Genomic DNA, 18,190 nt, shown 5'->3' on the forward strand with positions numbered 1-18,190 from the left:
TGACTCATACAACAGATGGCCAAATGGATTCTATTCAGGACTCCCAGAGTACTCTTACCCATGGGGAGTTATGGGGAGAACAGTGCATGTATTTTCTTTTTTTTTTTTCCATATAGAGGAAGATTCACAAAGAAACCAACACTTTCTAATCATGTCTTAACGCACATACTATGTCTTCTATCCCAAAGATTATAAAACTGAAGCCAATGAAATAATAACTTATGTAATAAACCTATATAAGAAATAAGAAAGAAATGAATGTATGTAAAGCAATAATAATATGATTTTCTTTGGCAGTGCTTTCTTGATTTTAAAAATGGTCTAGTTAGTAATTTTATGTCTGTTTGTCAGCTGAAAAAAAATGCACAACATAAAGTTGAGAGTTATGTTTTATTTGATAGACTTGCTGAGGACTTAAGCCTGAGAGGCAGCCTCTCAGATAGCTCTGAGACTCTGACCTAAAGAGGTAGGGAGGGGAGCCAGGACACATAGGATTTTTGCAACAAAGACCAAGTGGTCAGAACATCAAAAGATTATTGTTAATTAAAGTAAACCAGACATCTCAAGGTAATGAATTTAGTGCTTTTCTTTGTATGGGAAGATGCAAGAGTCTGGGCTTATTGAAATCATTCCTTTGATATGCACCTCAGCTATCTGGGGCTGGTATCCTGTTCTTTCCCATCCTGAGTCCCCTCAGGGTACACCGTTGAGGGTGGCTGCAGTGGCTGAGGGCTTGATGGTGGGCATTCCTGTTGTTTGCATCCTGAGTTCCCTCAGGGCTCGCCCTCAGGAGCAGAAGTAGTGGCTGATGGCTGCAACATCCTTTGTTTACTGATATATCAGCAACATGTTTCATTCACAGTTTGATTTTTCTTATGCTTAACTTCTTTTGCATGTTTACTATTTGCAACAAGAGCTCAAATGCTATCTGACCAATGTCTATTTTGTATAAAATTTCAGTGGATTAAATCTTATTGTAAGATAAAGCATTTGTCTTTTTTCTTTGGTGGTTAGAATTCATTTTAGTAACAAGCACACACACATACCCACACACACACTCCTTATATTTAGTTGATACTCAATTCAAATAAATTTTTATTTACTATGTACTCACTATTTGAAAAATCAAGTCTTATGTTATAGCATAAGTTTTGAAGGACTGAGTTTCAGAAAAAGGTAACTGACATAGTCATATAAAACCATTTCTAGAGAAATAACATAATTTTTTTTTCTCTCCGTTAACTCTGAAGATCTTTCTTCTATTTCTGGGATCCTGGTCTCTTGCCAGGATGGATGTGCTTAAGTATCAGGGAGGCAGTTCCTAGATGCTAGAACTGAAAAATTACAACAGTGAATTATTTAATATGTAATTCCTCTGGGAAAATAGTGTAATTCATTTATAGATCATAAATATTTTGCTAGACAAATAGGTGACTTTCTTCAAACCTATGAGAGTAAGTCAAAAATTATCCACACGCCGGTTATATGAAAGCATCTATAAACGCTACAGCCAGAGTGCGGATAATTTTTGACTCACCCTCATACATCACTTTCTCTCTCAAATGGGCTTTTTGAAAAAGGTCACTTGTAAAAGTCCACTGTCTCCACTCCTGCTGATCATCATGGAGTCATCTTCGTCACCAGGATGTCCCAAGACCTCCTTGTCCCTGCTGATCATAAGGCAACATTCAGAGGGTCTCCAGAGAGTTTGTTTGGATATACAGGTCAATAGGTTTCAAAAAAAATATTTATTCTAAAGTGGCTACTTGAGTGCTCGCTTTGATAGCACATATACTGAAATTGGAACAATACCATGAAGGTTAGCATGGCCCCTGCGCAAGGATGACAAGCAAATTCATGAAGTGTTCCATATTTTTTGAAAGGGGGAGGGGGGACTCCCCTGGTGGTCCAGTGCTAAGACTCCAGGTTCACAATGCAGGGCGGCCCAGGTTCAATACCTAGTCAGGGAGCTAGATCCCACACGCCATAACTAGGAGATCACATGCCACAGCTAAAGATCCTGCATGCTGCAATTTTAGCAACTTGCCAAAATGGAATCTTTCTAAAACACCCAATTCAATACTCATGCATGTTTTACAAGTGTACTTAATGTGAGTGGTAATTTCTATGTTGACTTTATCAGAAAGTGCAAATTGGGAGTTCCCAAGACCACACTCAGTTTCAATAATTTGTTAGAAAGATTTGCACAATTCCGAAAAGCCATTATGCCTGTGGTTCCAGTTTATTATAGCAAAAGGATACAGATTAAAGGGACTTCCCTGGTGGTGCAGTGGTTAAGAATCCGTCTGCCAATGCAGGGGACATGGGTTCAAGCTCTGGGTTGGGAAGATCCCACATGCCACGGAGCAACTAAGCCTGTGCACCACAACTACTGAGCCTGTGCTCTAGAGCCCATGAGCCACAACTACTGAGCCTACATGCTGCAACTACTGAAGCTCTCACGCCTAGAGCCCATGCTCCACAAGAGAAGCCACTGCACTGAAAAACCTGCACACTGCAATGAAGAGTAGCCCCTGCTCACTGCAACTAGAGAAAGCCCGTACACAGCAATGAAGATCCAACACAGTCAATAACTAACTAACTAAATATTTAAAAAAGAAAAAAGGATACAGATTAAAATCAGGTGAAAGAAGCAGCACATAAGACAAGGTCTAAGAAATTTCCAAACACAGTCTTCCAGTGGTCCACACCCAGTGGAGACGAGTGAACGGGGCTTACCAGCAGCAATGATGTGTGGCAATGTGCATGAAGTACTGGCAACCAGAAAGGTCACCCAGCCTTGGTTTGCAGGGATTTTATTTGGGCTTGGTCACATACACATGACTGGCCACCCACATGGCTAAACTTAGTGTTCACCCTCCAGAGACTAGCTATTACCATACAGCCCAAGACCACACCATAAACCACATTATTACCAGAGACCATCCAGGTGGCCCAAGGTTCCCAGGTAAATAAATACACTTTTATCAAGCAGGACATTCCAAGGTTCAGGGGTTACCTTCCAGAAGCTCAGAGCAATGGCCAGTCCTCAAACAATTATATGCTATCAGTTTACTTGATACTTGTTTGAGCAACGCATTTTAGTAACTTGCCTATTTAACCTTTCAAAAACCTCCAATTCAGTGCTCACTTGTTTTATAAAAATTTTTTACTCTTTCTTTTTTTTAATTAATTAATTTATTTCTTGGCTGTGTTGGGTCTTCATTGGGCTTCACTGGGCTTCCTTGGGTCATGCAGGCTTTCTCTAGTTCCAGAGAGTGGGAGCTTCTCTTGTTTTGGAGCACGGACTCTAGGCGCACAGGTTTCAGCAGTTGTGGCACATGGGGTCACTAGTTGTAGTGCACAGGCTTAGTTGCTCCGAAGCATGTGGAATCTTCCCGGACCAGGGCTTGAACTTGCGTCCCCTGCATTGGCAGGCAGATTCTTAACCACTGTGCCACCAGGGAAGCCCTTCACTTGTTTTATAAGTGCAATGAATGAAAGTGGTCGTTTCTAGGTTGGACATATTAGAAAGATTGTGAAGACAAGTTGCTAAAACAACAACAAAAAGAAACAAAGAAATTGCTCTTGCATCATAGAAAAGCAACATATAAAATAAAATAATCAAGGCAACAATCAAGACTGGGAAGTAAACAACAAAAAAATCTAGAAAGATTCTTCATTCAGGTCACTCATCTAGTGTCTTTATGTTATTTAAAGAATCTGAAGCTGAATATCTTAGACAGTGCACTTTTTGTGTAACTTATGCCAGGAAGAAGATAGGAAATTTCAATCAGCAGATCCAAGGGTAAACTCTTGACCATTCCACAAAAGGTTGGTGAATGAATGCACATGTGTGGATCTTTAGTCTCTAATTCTTTTCTTCAGTTATTAGCAATTTTTTCAATAATATGACAAAATTAGATAAGAGGGATTTGGCAGTGTTGAATTTTACCTAAGCCCTATGTTTCTGGAAACAGAGAAGTTTAAAGGAACCTCACTGTTTTGTGTTCCAGAAAACAAAACAGTGTACTGAAAACAAGAAAAAGAAAAAAAAAAAAACCTTTCCCCATATGATTAGATAAGACTCACAAAACCCTTTGTTTACCGGTGGCAAGGCCAGGCACAAATTCCTATGCTTTACCTAATAACTTACTTCCTGAACTACTCCTTTCACTGACCAATCAGAACAAAGCACTTGTTAGACTGGGTAAGATTCTCTCCTTCCTCCAGAGCCCTGACCTTTGGCCCATCCCCAGCATGAGCCAGGGGACAACCCTGCTCACAGGCTGGCTTGGGGTGGGAGTGGGGGAGCAAAAATTCTCTGACACTATCCCACTTGTCACCCCACTTCCACACACCTGTCCTTCCTGGCCTTGTTCACTCCTCTCTGTGCTCCTAAGATGCTTGCAGACTTCATTACGATCACAGCATTCACCCTATTACAATAGTCCCTTTCCCTGCCTTGCAATAATCGTTTTGAACTAAGTCTCTGCATTCTCAATTTGTTTTTTATTTGACAGATTCAACTAAATGTTGGGGCTAAATAGATTATGGGTTACATTTTATGTAAGGGAACTAGGTTAAAATTCACACTGAGACAAGAAAAATAAGGTAAAGTTCAAGAGTGAATATGAAAATGAAGGTGGGGGACTTTCCTGGTGGCACAGTAGTTAAGAATCCACCTGCCAATGCAGGGGACACGGGTTTGATCCCTGGTCCAGGAAGATCCCACATGCCTCGGAGCAACTAAGCCCATGCACCGCAACTACTGAAGCCTGCACATCTAGAGCCCGTGCTCTGCAACAAGAGAAGCCACCTCAATGAGAAGCCCGCGCACTGCAACAAAGAGTAGCCCCAGCTTGCCACAACTAGAGAAAGCCCAAGCGCAGCAACGAAGATGCAGTGAAGTCAAAAAGAGAGAAAGAAAGAAAGAAAAAGAAAGGAAGGAAGGAAGAAAGAAAGGAAGAAAGAAAGAAAGTAAAGATAAGGACTCATTCATTCACTTTAAAGACTTTCCAGGGATTTTTAGCTGAATATGTATATAAATGTATTTTTTTCTCACGTGAACATTCTTAAATCTGAAAATGTTTTATATATATATATATATCTTATATATATAATATACAGTATGTCTATCTATAAACCTAAAATATTTTTCTTTCTTTCCTTCTGTCTGTTCTTTCTTGCTTTCTAATTTTCTTCCTTATTTCTCTTCCTTTTCCTCTTTCATAGACTAGAAGGCATCTCTCCCCTCTACTGCTTTTTTTGAGTCACTTCCCAGTCATCAGCAAAATGCTGCCCTTCCTTGCCCCTCTCTTGCTTTCTATGCATTTGCAACCTCAGGCATGGGCACAGGGCACCAAGCCCCACTCCCTGAGGGCCACCCCTGAGGCCTAGCCCAGCTCTGAGGCACTGAATGCCTTTGTTGTGTTTATGCTTTATCCATTCCAAAATCACTTGAAGTGGAAACCATTTAGATGGATTGGATGATTCGATTAACAATCTCAAACTCTACTTAGATGGCGTATTTCTGGAACTCCTTGTATTTCTAGTCCATGTCTTAAATCTGAGAGATTAGTTTTTAATTACTGACTAAAGAAATGGCGGTATATGTATACAACGGAATATAGCCATAAAAAAGCAAGAAATCTTGTAATTTGCAACAACATAGACAGAACATGAGGGCATTATGCTAAGTGAAAACAGACAGAGAAATACAAATGACATGATCTCTCAGTGCGTGGAATCTAAATACATATATATTTTAAAAAAAAAGAAAAGAAAAAGAAAAAACTATGTTCATAGACACAGAGAACAGATTGGTGGTTACCAGAAGCAGGGAGTAGGGGGCAGGAGATATAGGTGAACTACTTTTGGGATGGGTTTTTTAATTTTTGTTTTGGTGGGGTTTCTTGGAATTTTTAGTTTAGATAAATTGAAAAGAAAAAAAGATAGAAAAGTTCATCACCAGAAAGTCTGCACTACAAAAAATGTTAAAGGAAGTCTTTCAGGCAGAAAGAAAATTATAGAAACCTAATATACAAAAGAATGACGAGCACTGGAAGTGGTGACTATTTGCATAAATATATAACTTCTAAAAAATGTTTTTGCTATTTAACCGCTTTTAAAGGATAATTAAATGTTTAAACAACAACAACAAAAATAACAATGTACTCTGGTGCTTATAACACATGTAAAGTAAAATGTATAAGAACTGTAGCATAAAGACCAGAAAAAAGGGACTTCCCTGGTAGCGCAGTGGTTAAGAATCCACCTGCCAATGCAGGGGTCACAGGTTTGATCCCTGGTCCAGGAAGATCCCACATGCCTCAGAGCAACTAAATCTGTGCACCACAACTACTGAGCCCATGTGACACAACAAGAGAAGCCGCCACAGTGAGAAGCTCACACACCACAACAATGATTAGCCCCCACTTGCCACAACTAGAGAGAAAGCCCAGTGCAGTAACAAAGACCTAACGCAGATCAAAAAAAATAAAAGGAGGGGGGGAAACCAGAAAGAAAGGAATATATACTATTGTAAATTTTAATACTATAGAGAGTGGTGTAATATCACTAGAAGATAGAAAGTGACAAATTAAAGGTGTGTACAAAAACTCTAAAGCAACTACTAAAATAACAGTTTTATAGCTAATAAGCGAACAAATGCAATAAAATCAATTTATATTAAAAAAAGATAATCCAAAAGAATGGAGAGAAACAGAAAAAAATGAACAAAAACACGTGACATAAATAGAAAACAAATAGCTTAACAATATCACATCAAATATAAATGGTCTAAGGACTCAAATTAAAAGACCGATATTGTCAGATTAAGTAAATAATACAAGAATAGGCTTAAAAGTAAAAGGATGAGGAAAAGATATTTGATACTAACACTAATCATAAGAAACCTGGGAGAACTGTATTAATATTGGACACAGTACATTTATGAAAAAAGGATATAACTAATTATAAAAAAGGTAATTTCATAGTAATAAAACAGTTCATTAATCAAGAGGACAAAACAGTTCTAAATATTCATGCCCCTCATAACAAAACTTCAAAATACGTGAAACAAAATTGGATAGAACTGCAAAGAGATATAGGTAAATCCACAATTATGGTCAGAAAAATCCGTACGCCTCTCTCAGTAGTTAATAGACATAGACAGAAAATCCCCGGGTTTCTTCACTCAGATCTCAGAAGATAAGGTTGAGTATATCCAGCAATTTTTTTTATACACTCAGAAGCAGAGCAGTCAAGAAACATTTGACTGCTGGTCAGCTGTCAGCATTTCCAGGTGCCATATTAGTCAGAGCCAGATGTGTGAATCTATATTGGGAAGTAGAAATATATTAAAGAAGTTAATAGCCTTGGAATCCAGGAAACTTGAATTCTCTCAATTCCTAAATACATGACCTCGGGCAGATTGGTTAACTTCTTAAAGCCTCAGTTTTCTCCTTTGTAATATTGGAATAATAACAGCATCACTAAGATCTATTACATATTTCATTACCTATTATTATATAACAATTTGAAAAAATCAACTATAAGTCATTTTAATCCCTGGCACACTCCCATTTGGTCTGGTTGGACTTTCTCTTTTTGTCTCTCCATCCATCCTTTATTTTAGAAAAAGAGCTCAGTTGATGGGAACACTGTGAAGGGTGGATATCATGGAAAAGGTGTCTCTGAAACCAACAGTCACTTTCTAAGCAGAGAAATACTGCCCTTTGTTCTGTGCCTGCAGCTGCCTCTTTTAGACTTGGCTCAAGAAGGTTTTTGTTAGCGCCTGCCAGACGGGTTTATCTGGGATTGTGTTTCAGCAAGCCAAAGTCATGCCAAGCAGAGGAGTCAAGTAGTTGTGTATGTTTAGTATCACGGCATGAAGCCACGTGGTGTAAAGAACACTGCAGCAGGAGCAGACCTAAGTCCTAATCGTAGCTCTATTAGGAAGAAATGCATGACCCTTACCAAATCTGAAATCTCTGGTTCTAAACGGCATTACCTATAAAAGGACAGAATTTGATACACATAGTCACTCAGTTTCCCCAAATTCTATGTTACTAGGAATGACTCTCTAGAAACAAAATATTCTGAAGACTTCAATTAATCTTTCACTCCTGCATTTATGGACCAATTTAAATTCAGTAAGTGTCAGGAGCTGTTCTGTTCTAGACATTGGGGATTCCATATTTGGGGGGGAAAGAAGGGGGAGAAATGGTCAAGGGAAGAGTCCTTGCTTTCAAGAATTTTTAATTCCTTGGAGAAAAAGAATGATACACTAAAAAGTAAATATATAATATAACAGCAACAGTAAGACCTTGAGGAAATACTGTTATCAAGAAGGCAATATGTAAAAGATTGTTCAACCTGGTCTATTAACATAGTTCTTTTTTTCATAGTCATTCTAACACAAAAGGGAAAGATATTTCTTTCTTGATCAAGTCAACTAGAATGAGCTATCTCCCAGATGCATGGTTAAAAGTCAGTAGCGTAAAAAGGTGGAAAATTTAGTGACAGCAAAATGAAACACTCAACTCTGACAGAAGGAGATCCAGACATAAACAAATGAAAATGCTTGTCAGAGAACAAAAGAGGAAAAAAAATCGAGAAATGCCATGTATTTAATTCCAAGCATATTTCAGGAGCTGCGTATCTGTTCATTCTTAACTCATCACAACAATTCAACCATTTATGAATTATTACTATTTTTCTCAGTGTAAAATAATAAAAACCAAGGCTCAAAGAGGTTGAGTAACTTGCTGAAGGTCTATGCTAGGTCTATGCACGCAGTACTCCTTAAGTTAAAAATCAGTGCTCTTTCCATGAAACGTATGAGCTCATCATTGTATGAGAACCTTGAAATTCTTGGTGTGACAGTGTTATGTGACCAACCAGACACAGATCATAGTGTATCTTACCAAACAATACCAGTAGTTGTTTGTAAAAGTGTAGATTTCACATTGAGGGTTAAAATGTTGTATTTCTCTGAAATTTTAAGACTAATCCCTGTTTTACATGAAAAGAAAACCCCTCCAGTCATTATTGAATAAAACAGATTGAACTGATAAGGGAAAGGGGAGAAAGGGGAAGGTAGGGTCACATAAGGCAAGCTTATAGTGGAGAGGGTAATTCATGTTAATTATAAAAATAGATGGTTGACTATAGCACAGAACAAATATTACTAGGAACACTTTCATGTTTGTGATTTGTATCGAAACCTGCTGATTCTGTGTGGTTGCAATCACAAAGATTTCTATTTTTAAAAATAATACTTCTACTTAAAGATAAAGAGTGGGTTTGAATCTTCTTTCATACTTCCAGTTCTGAGCCTGATTCTTATTTTTATCTTAAATATTAAAATCTTCACGACCAAAGCTTCCAAGCGTCATTTTCCTCCAGGACCCAGACCTTTACCAATTATTGGAAATCTGCACATCCTTAATCTGAAGAGGCCATATCAAACTATTCTGGAGGTAAACAAATAAATAATTGTTCATTTAATTCATGTTTATAATTTCCTAAATCATTTTTACCCTTGTGGGTTTATTAGCATATGCGTATTTAAAACTGCTTCATATACAGTACGTATAATGAGGTAATTAGATAAGATTCAAAATTAATAGAGCTGCTTTAAATTTTCTTAATATATTTATTTATGTATTTTTGGCTGTGTTGGGTCTTCATTGCTGCACCCAGGTTTTCTCTAGTTTCAGCGAGCGGGGGCTACTCTTCACTGCAGTGCGCGGGCTTCTCATTGTGGTGGCTTCTCTTGTGAAGCACAGGCCTTAAGCGCATGGGCTTCAGTAGTTGTGACAGGCAGGCTCAGTAGTTGTGGCTTTCCAGCTCTCAAGCGCAGGCTCAGTAGTTGTAGCCCACAGGCTTAGTTGCTCCGAGGCATGTGGGATCTTCCTGGACCAGGGCTTGACCCCATGTCCCCTGCATTGGCAGGTGGATTCTTAACCACTGTGCCACCAAGGAAGTCCCTAGAGCTGCTTTAAATTTAATTTTTGTTATTTTTTTATTTTGTATGTATAAAATACTAGTAAATCTATTTCTGTTATTTAAAGTGATATTTTTAACCAAACATATTTATGACTTGTGACCTTTGTTTCAACTATTTCAATCTACATATTTCATAAATACCCTACTATGAAGAAACTGAGCTGTGATCATAGTCTTACTCTAGAGATTTTTAGTTAAACTCAAAACAGTGTGCTCAAAAATCACAGTTGATAGCATGGCCGCAGAAACTGAGACCCAGAATTTAGTTTTGTGCTTGCCATTATTAGCTGTGTGAATTTATGTGACAAGTTGGTCTCTGTTTTCTTGTCTGTAAAATGAAAGGGCTACACAAAGTACAAGACTAATTTTTGACGGAAGGAAGGAATGAAGGAAGGGAAGAAGGGAGGAAGGGAGGGAAGGAGGGAGGAAATTTATAGTTGGCATTTGGCTGTAAATTTCAGTTTTTAAGTTCTAAAGGGCAGATAATTTAAATTGAGTTCTGCTATATTCTATAACTTCCTAGTTTGAAAATCCTAACAGGAGATATACTTAAGAGAAGACCAGTACTTTACCTCAATGAATGACAACATAATAATAACACTTTATATTCGTATTATAGTTTTTATTTCACAAAGGGCTGCAAGGATTCCACTTCCTTCTCACAGCCACCCTAGGAGGAAAATAGAGATGATATTTTTATCTCAATTTTAAATGTAAGTGCGACTCAAAGCGATTGACTTATTAGGAACTAAAAAACAGGCGTTAAGTTTTCTGATCTTCTGAAACTACTTTATGGCTTTTTCTCCTACATGCAAAGGTCACGTAACACAAAGGTGAATTCCTCAGAACGCTTTCTTTCAATAGAGTCCTTCATCTAATTCCACATGCCTCAATAACGTGTTTGTTTCCTCAATATTCCTATGCTCTGCTTACATATTAACCAGTCTAATCTCTTTACTACTTAGTCTGTCATTTTTCTTTCATTCCCACCTCTGTACTGTTGTTCTGTGCTAATTTCACCTATGAAATGTATCCTCCCCACTTCTCCCTAAGCTCTGTCTACCATTTTGCTTCCTTAAAATTTACCTGTTTCCTTCTTTGCCTGAAACATGCCATATCCGCTTAACACACAGTGGTTCTCACCTGAAAGACTCCGTCCTCACAGCCTCAAATTCCTATTTTAATTTTCCCTTCCCTATGAGGCTAATCTTAATTTATATTGTCTTCCTAAATCATAGAGCCTTTCTGCAATTCCTGTCGCAATTCTAATGTTGTTTTCTAAAGTCAAGTATCTTAAAGAAAGAAGCATTAGAAGTCCCCATCTCATCTCCTGCCTGAACTTCAGTCAGGTTAAGCCCACAGATTCTGTCTCCAGCAAGTCTGAATATACACTCCTTGCGGACCACTGCCACTTTACTAGTCGTGTGACTTCTTGGCCACAGTACCTTTTCTATACAACAAAGACGATTGTAAGATCACATTGTTGGTTGGTAACGTGCATAGAAGGAGATAATGGTGCTGGGAATAAAGTTAGGGAGGCAGTAAACGTTGGCTCCTGTTATCTTTTCATTATCAAAAAAAGTGGAATTTTTTTGTAGGAAGAAGTGTCACATCAAAAATGCAGAATTAATTGCGCCTACTGCGGTCAGAGCATCCCACAAAGGATAGGGCATGAGTATGGTGGTCAGGCCGTCAGCATGGTAGTTAAGAAATGTTTTGTCTCACTAGAGCCCTGGGTGGGCATTTTTTGAGACCCAAGAAAAATATATTAGGGAGAAACTATACATCAATTTCATAATGTCAGAGCACTATTATTATGAAATCTCAAGCAAAATGGAGAGATAATAAGATCAATAGTAATTAAACCTTAAACAGGTGTGGCAACTACAGGAGTATTCTTTTTTTTTTTTTACGCTTTTTATTGGAATATAATTGCTTTACACTGTTGTACCAGTTTTTGCTGTACAACAAAGTGAATCAGCTGTACTTATACATATATCCCCATGTCTCCTCCCTCCCATGACTCCTTCCCACCCTCCCGATCCCACTCCTCTAAGTCATCACCCATCATCAAGTTGATCTCCCTGTTTTATGCAGCAGCTTCCCACTAGCCATTCATTTTACATTTGGTAGTGTATTTATGTCAATGCTACTCTCTCACTTTGTCCCAGCTTCCCCTTCACCCCCCACCCCGTGTCCTCAAATCCGTTCACAGGAGTATTCTTATAAACTGGCCCAGTAGTCTTCATTTCATAAGGTCAATAAAACTGGTTAGTTTGTTGAAGTTAAATTCCCAAAGGTCAAGATCCAGTTCACTTTGTATTATAGCACAATGTTTTAGTTGCTTTTCTTTTTCATATACACTTAAGCTCTCCCAGAAATATGGCTCCATTTACAGCATCCGTATGGGGCCAAAGAAGGTGGTGGTACTCTCTGGATACAAAACAGTGAAAGATGGCCTGGTTAATTATGGTGATCAATTTGGGGAGTGATCTCAACTGCCCATCCTTGAAAGACTTTTTGAAGGAAAAGGTAATAAACTCTAAACTTAAAAAATATCCTTGTGGTTAAAATTATGAAAAAGTTGCACTGTATCCTCTTGCATAATTCCTTTCATGATGTAATTTCTCCTTCCACAAACAGGATTTACTTAGGAGAAAATTTATGATTTATTATTTTATTCTTATTGTATATAATAATTACGTCTAGTAGATGAGTAATTAGGAGCCAGCTACTAGCAGAAAAATAAAACATAAGACGATTTGATAGCACCATTTGTCACTGTTAAAAAATACATGGAGGTATAATAAACATTTTGAGTTTATTTGAGCAAAAGTAAATCTGAATCAGGCAGCATCCATTCTAGCAGCTAGAAAGGGGCTCCAAGATGCTGGGCAAAGTTAGAAGGGAGAGGGGACAAGGAAGTTATATGGGGCCCAAAATAGGGTTGTTATTTTAAAGTTACTTTCCTTTAGGGGATGGCAGGGGTCTATCAGGCAGATGACGTAACTAGTGCTGATCCAGTGATTCCTGATTAACTGGTTTTAAGAATCCACTTCTGGGAGAGTCAAACTGTAATTAACTCTCCATTTGGTGACTTGGAGCTTAGCATAACTAATTCCAATCTGGGCCTGTTATCTTGCTTTTAACATCATGCATAGTTCATCCTAGATTCACTTGATAATTGGAGTGACCATCTGCATTAACTGGTTTTATATAAAGGAAAAATAAATTTCTCATATTTTTATGGCAGGGGGTCATTTTGCAACCTGGAGCCAGGCAACCACTGAAACGAGGTTCCTCCCCTTTGAACAGAAACTGGGAGAGCAGGACCCTCTCTTTCTTGATGTTTGTATTCCAAAGGGATGGCTCCCAGGTCCCTGAGAAAGACATTCCTAGATCATAAAGCTGACAAAAGACCTACTTAGCTTTCAAAACAATTCATGTATTCATGTATGCAAAGAAAGGAGAGAGTACTTATGAAGTTTGCTAAAGTAAATACTCTAAAAGAAAGGGAATCTTCTTCCCTTACTTTCAACAGGGAGAATTAGCTTCTTTTTCAATTTTTATTTGTCCTTGCAGATTAGATTTTTTTATTAACTCCAGTTCATGTTTTACTAAGATGGCTCATTTTCTTTCCTAATGTCCTTTCTGTGTCTCAGGATCCCATCCGGTTTGCCACATTATATGTAGTTATTATACCTTCTTAGTTTCCTCTTGGTTGCGACAGTTTTTCAGACTTTCCCTATTTGCAGGTTAGACTTTAAAAGCTTCGAGGGAATAACTTTAAAATGTCTTTCTTTTTACAAGGACATGGTGACCCTTGGTAAACTATGAGAAGATTCAGCTTGACCACCTTGTGGAACTTTGGGATGGGCAAAAGGGTCCTAGAAAACACAATTATAGAGGAAGGCCAGCATCTCATGCAGAACTTTGAGTCTCACAAAGGTGTGTAGAACAAATGAAACAACATCTTATTTTTCATGAGGTAGATGTCAAGAAAAGGTATACTTTTTTTTTTTTTCTCGGAGATTGGCCATTCCAAGAAATATCTGCAAGACTTATGGCCTTTTTTATTTTTTTTTCCTTCTTGCAGTTTTACATAAATTTTTTTAAGAACTTTTGTTGAGATACAGTTAACATTCAATAAACTGCATATATTTACACTGTATTGAACAATTTGGTATCCCAATCTCCCAATTCATTCCCCCCCAACACTCCCCGCTATCCCTACTTGGTGTCCATATGTTTGTTCTCTACATCTGTGTCTCTGTTTCTGCCTTACAAACCGGTTGATTTGTACCATTTTTCTATATTCCGCATATATGTGTTGATATACGATATTTGTTTTTCTCTTTCTGACTCACTTCACTCTGTATGACAGTCTCTAGGTCCCAGTTTCATTGCTTTTTTTTTTTTTCTTTCTTTCTTTCTTTCTTTCTTTCTTTCTTTCTTTCTTTCTTTCTTTATATTTTTTGGGGGGGTACACCAAGTGCAATCATCTGTTTTTATACACATATCCCCGTATTCCCTCCCTTCTTTGACTCCCCCCACCTCGAGTCCCCCCCACCCTCCCCGCCCCAGTCCTCTAAGGCATCTTCCATCCTCAAGTTGGACTCCCTTTGTTATACAACAACTTCCCACTGACTATCTATTTTACAGTTGGTAGTATATATATGTCTGTGCTACTCTCTCGCTTCGTCTCTGCTTCCCCTTCACCCCCTGCCCACTCCCAAACCTTGAGTTCTCCAGTCCATTCTCTGTATCTGCGTCCTTGTTCTTGTCACTGAGTTCATCAGTACCACTTTTAGATTCCGTATATGTGAGTTAGCATACAATATTTGTCTTTCTCTTTCTGACTTACTTCACTCTGTATGACAGACTCTAGATCTATCCACCTCATTACATATAGCTCCATCTCATTCCTTTTTATAGCTGAGTAATATTCCATTGTATATATATGCCACATCTTCTTTGTCCATTCATTTGTTGATGGGCATTTAGGTTGCTTCCATGTCCTGGCTATTGTAAATAGTGCTGCAATAAACATTATGGTACAAGTTTCTCTTGGGATTATGGTTTTCTTTGGGTATATGCCCAGTAGTGGGATTACTGGATCATATGGTAGTTCTATTTGTAGTTTTTTAAGGAACCTCCAAATTGTTTTCCATAGTGGCTGTACCAACTTACATTCCCACCAACAGTGCAGGAGAGTTCCCTAAGAAAAGGTATACTTTTAATTATTTATTTTGACATAACTTCAGACTTGTAGGAAAATTCCAAGAACATAGAAATAATTCCCAATATCCTTCTAGTCTTCTCCAAAAGTCCCCAGATGTCAACATGTTCATTTGTTTTTTCTCTCTCTCCTTTTTTCTGAACTGTTTTGCAGACAAGCTATTCCTTTATTCTTAAATACTTCAATGTAAATATTTCCTTAAAACAAGCAAATGCATTCTCTTACATAACCGAAGTCCCATTTTCCATAATCAGGAAATTAACACTGACATGGAATTATTAACTAATCTGAGGAATTTATTCAGATTTCACCCATGTCCCACTAATGTCCTAAATAAATTGCATTCAGTTGTAATGTCTCTTCTGCCTCCTCTAACCTGGAACAGTTTCTCAGTAACAGGTATATTTCTGATCCCTTTAAATAATGTAGAGTTAATTCCATATTATTTTTATCAATGTGTGGGATGAATAATCCAAAAACTTTTTCATGTCAAGAGTTATCTCATTTCCTTGATAAATTGAGTTCATTCCTTATTACAAACAAGTCTGTTTGAATATTATCTTCAATGATACAGAAATGAATATAAAGAGAAATGGTCAAAGGTAGACAACCCTGAAATGAAGAGAAACAGAAGCCTCGGGGACCCATGTGCTAAATTAGCAGTCCCTGTACATTAAGAAGGAGAGGCTCTTGGCAGTTTGGAGAAAGTACATATAGAAAAACTACTATTCCTTCTCCATTGTCAAGCTCCTAACAAACGTTAATTTCTCAGGGCTTTGTGTACACAGCATCCCATATGCCCTTCCATTTGTATGTGAAGAAGAAAGCATATTCTCTACAAGAATTCCCCTTTCAGCTTCACATTTAAGGTAGGTGTTGATGCTAAGAGTGAATCTTAGCAACTAGGATGCTCTTCACAAAAATAAATACGTATCTACTGATACATGTTTAATATATAATATGAAAATTTTTCAGTGATACTGACAAAAGCAGAACCCAGTAGCAAAAGAGGCTAAAACAAGGAATTGCTCTGGATGAACGTCTTTAAAATAGAATCGTTTTAATTATATAAATGTCCTATCTTAAACTTTTAAACTTGAGTGCAGCCTAGTAGGTTGAAATATTTTCCCAGATATCATGTATTAAAACTCCTCTACACATCCATCAACAGATGAATGGATAAAGAAGATGTGGTACATATATACAATAGAATATTACTCAGCTGTAAAAAGGAAACTGGGACATTTGTAGAGACATGGATGGACCTAGAGACTGTCATACAGAGTGAAGTGAGTCAGAAAGAGAAAAACAAATATCGTATATTAACACATATATGTGGAATATAGAAAAATGGTACAAATCAACCAGTTTGCAACTGAGAAACAGAGACACAGGTGTAGAGAACAAACATATGGACACCAAGTGGGGAAAGCAGGGGTGGGGAGGGGATGAGTTGGGAGATTGGGATTGCCACATATACATTATTAATAAGAAAAAAAAATCAAATTGTTCACTTTAAATATATGCAGTTTATTGTATGTCAATTGTATCTCAATAAAAATTCTTAAAAAATAAAATAAAGTAAGGAGGAAAAAAAAACTCCCCTATGCACACACATTGAAATTTCCCTCACCTGGCACATTTTAGTTTCTTTGAATCAAATATTTCCTTTAACATATACTTTCAGTTTTCCTTGTGGTAATTTTTTAATCAAATTCTGGGTATTTTTCAAGGCCCAGTTTAATCTCTCTTCTCCTTGAAGGGCATGGTCACCAATACCTCTTTCCTCTATGAAATCCTTTACTTAACAATCTGTCCCAGTCTGGAACTGATTTAATACTGTGTATGTGAATACAGGTTTCTTCTACTACCCAAAAGTAGAGCGTTCCTTTGAAGTCTTTTGTAAACCAGAATGGCATAAAATAAAAAAGCAAATACCTTGGGATTCATCTTGATAAAGGATGCACAGAATAAATTGAGACAGAGCACAAATGCTCACAGAGACAGTTCAAAGCTTTGGCAGCTTAATGCCAAGATGCTGAATGTAGTTCCTGGGAAAACCGCTTGGTGGCGCCACTGTCAATAATCCAGGTTCTTGCTGCCTGTATGAGGGTTTGCTGCAAAAACAAACAAAGAAACAAACATCCCACTGAAATATTTTGCCTTTTGCCTTCTTTTGTAAAAGCGAAAATCCTCTTTGGATTTCTTTTGGTTTGTGAAAATAAGTACTAATGTAGGTCTTTTACGAAAGTGAAGTGGCAAAAAGCAAACTTTTTAAAAATCGGGGCACCTGGACTTCCTAGGTGGTGCATTGGGTAAGAATCCGCCTGCCAGTGCAGGGGACACGGGTTCAAGCCCTGCCCCAGGAAGATACCACATGCCGTGGAGCAACTAAGCCCGTGTGCCACAACTATTGAGCCCATGTGCCACAACTACTGAAGCCCACGTGCCTAGACCCCGTGCTCTGCAACAAGAGAGCCCACCGCAATGAGAAGCCCCCGCTCACCACAACTAGAGAAAGCCCGTGTGCAGCAACGAAGACCCAACACAGCCAATTAAATAAATAAATAAATAAATAAATAAATTTATTAAAAAAAAAACGGGGCATCTGTATTCCTAATCTGATTAATGAATTCTCTTGCAGGAAAGCCCTTTGAGGTCAAAACAGTAATGAACCCTTCTGCTGCTAACGTCATTGTGTTGGTGTTGCTTGGAAAACAGTTTGACTACCAAGACAGTTCCTGAGGCTCTTAATTTTGATTGGTGAAAATGTGAAACTCACTGGTGGTCCTAGAATTGAGGTAACTATGTTCCTTCCTAGTCACTTTCACTTCCTCTAACATACCCCTGATTGTTCAAGAGACCATGAAAACACACGAACTAGAGAATTGCCATTTCAAAAATGTACACTTTCCAGAACATTCTGAGTATTAGAGA

General features: G+C 37.9%; 1 non-coding gene across 1 annotated transcript; it reads left to right on the forward strand.

The window, feature by feature from the left end:
• The first annotated feature begins 1,770 nt into the window (after nt 1-1,770).
• Nucleotides 1,771-1,877, forward strand: LOC130832194 (U6 spliceosomal RNA). Its single transcript, XR_009048266.1, has one exon. It is a non-coding gene; the product is annotated as a U6 spliceosomal RNA (small nuclear RNA).
• Nucleotides 1,878-18,190: the final 16,313 nt, after the last annotated feature.

Source organism: Hippopotamus amphibius, chromosome 11, assembly GCF_030028045.1.
Source record: "Hippopotamus amphibius kiboko isolate mHipAmp2 chromosome 11, mHipAmp2.hap2, whole genome shotgun sequence".
Lineage (NCBI taxonomy): Eukaryota > Metazoa > Chordata > Mammalia > Artiodactyla > Hippopotamidae > Hippopotamus > Hippopotamus amphibius.